This window comes from Fundulus heteroclitus, unplaced genomic scaffold (genome assembly GCF_011125445.2).
Source record: "Fundulus heteroclitus isolate FHET01 unplaced genomic scaffold, MU-UCD_Fhet_4.1 scaffold_28, whole genome shotgun sequence".
Classification (NCBI taxonomy): domain Eukaryota; kingdom Metazoa; phylum Chordata; class Actinopteri; order Cyprinodontiformes; family Fundulidae; genus Fundulus; species Fundulus heteroclitus.
The window spans coordinates 2,289,304-2,291,536 of NW_023396689.1; the positions used below are offsets into that span (position 1 = coordinate 2,289,304).

General features: G+C 46.9%; 1 long non-coding RNA gene across 1 annotated transcript; it reads right to left on the reverse strand.

The window, feature by feature from the left end:
* Positions 1-881: 881 nt before the first annotated feature.
* Positions 882-1,735, reverse strand: LOC118559416. The gene is made up of 2 exons (XR_004928851.1): positions 1,034-1,735; positions 882-962 (listed from the first exon to the last, which is right to left on the reverse strand). It is a non-coding gene; the product is annotated as an uncharacterized LOC118559416 (long non-coding RNA).
* Positions 1,736-2,233: the final 498 nt, after the last annotated feature.

Consider the following 2,233-nt stretch of genomic DNA (forward strand, 5'->3'; position numbering starts at 1 on the left):
GAGCATTTCTGCAGCATGTAGCAGAGGCAAATAGGGGTCAAAAATGGATGTTTGACACCTCATAAAATAGACATGCCTTATCCGACATGGGCCAGATTTGTTGTGCAGCTTTGCCTCTAAAGGAAATACAAACTCTGTCAAGCAGAAGTTTGTACAAGCTTCCTAGAGCTACTTCCGGTTAGCAACATGCTAACCATTAGCCGCTAACATGGTTGTGTTTGGTATCACCGGTTGAGTGTGCTCTGTTAGTTTGGTCCAAATCCTGTACTGGGATGTGCCTCAAATAGGGAGAAAATATGTTGTTTATAACATTGCTATGGTAACTCAAAATGGCAGGTGGTACAAAAAATACTTAATGGGATCAGCACACATGTTTTGATATACACACTGTGGGGATTATAATATAAAACTCCAAGTCTCCACCACCCAGATTCGATCCCACAATCTCTTGCATTCCGGTCTGAAAAAAAAAAAAACAACTTTATCCCCAGTTCCAATCATTTCCAACAAGTCTGAGATATTTTTTGTTTAAGTTATGTTAATATCTCCGTGTTTCAATTTTAATTTGGGCTGGACAAGTAATGAAACACCAAACGTCTATGTTATTAAATTTTGTCTTTTCCTCTTTCAACCTTTTAATCAAACCTTTTTTCTGTTTAATGGAGGTGTCCTTAGTGCATTTGTTTTGAATGCTGCAGTCATTCAATACAAATAAACACTTCTGAAACCAGGGTTTCTACAGTAGAATTTAACCTGGATTAGACGGACGAACAGAGCTTTCACACACCAATATCACATACAACAAGACATTTAGATGAACAAAACACACACAGGCTGTAATGGATATGGATGGACCCAAGAAATACCCGAAAACGAGTGAGTAAAACTTTAACAGTTTATTAAAGATGGTGGCGGCGCGGACCCCCCTGGTTTGTGCGGCAGCACACAGCCTCTGGCGGTTCCTGAAGGCAGAGTGGTGGGTTAGTGACCAGCGGGGCACAGTGGGAATATTACACGGAGCTGAGTCACTAACCTGGGGCACGAGGACGGCTTGTTTAGCAGCGTCTGGTTTCCAGGAAGCAGCAGGGCCCGTGAAGGGGTTATCCAGTTCTTTGTCCAGGTCCGGTCCGGTTCTTTGACGGGAGGGATATCCGTTTAATCCAGCAGAGGTTTCCGAGGGAGAATCCAGAGACGGGTCCAGGTCCAGGTCCAAATCCAAATCCAGAATCACAATAATCAAAGAGTAGGCAATCTCAGAAACTTACAGGCTGGCAGGGTCCGAAACACAGGGAGGCAGTCCAAATCACTGAGGCTGAAGAACAGAACTCAGGCGGGCAGACAAATCCAACGGGGTTCAGGCTGGCTCAAAAAACAGGGGCAAAACGGGTCGACAGGCAGACAGGCAGACAGGCAGACAGATTCTCAGAAAATGGCTGGAAGTTCTCACCGTGAGGCTCGAGACGTTCTGGCACTGGAGGCTGCGAGGCGCAGGGCTTATAAGCCGGTAGAGGTGAAGGCAGCGCAGGTGCGCTGATTGCAATTAGCAGCTCCAGTGCCAGAAACGATACACAGGCCCTTTCTTTCACACTATTTTACACAGATCATGTTTGAAAAGCTTAGATTGCCGAAATATATATTTTTGTTTATTATCCCACGCGCCGCTGTCACTCCAGACAGGAGCGTGTGCGGGCAAAATCTCCCCGCACCGCCGCAACCGTTCTACTCACCGGCTGTCCAACGCTCCACCCTAGCAAAGACTCCAACATCTCACCGCTGGCTTCCCTTCTCCATTTTCTTACGTTTTATGGTTATTTTTAGTCATTTTCTCCCGACTAGCTGACAGAAGCGTCTATTCGGTCTGTCACTAAAATGTGACCCCCGCACATTGCTGCACCTCTTATCGTGCACTTATCGGGAACACATCGTCTCCAGTCTCCCCCCAACACTCGACCTGTTCGAGTTTGCCTACCAACGGAACCGCTCCACTGAGGACGCCATCTCCTCCGCTCTTCATCTAAGCCTGGCACACCAGGAAGAAAAGAACACGCACGTGCGGATGCTATTCCTGGACTTCAGTTCAGCGTTCAACACCATCATCCCACAGCATCTGGTGGGAAAACTGGAGCATCTGGGCTTCAACACACCTCTTCGCAACTGGCTGCTAGACTTCCTCACCAACAAGGGTACCAACTAGGGTACAAGATATTTCAATTTGCGGGAACCGACACAAAAT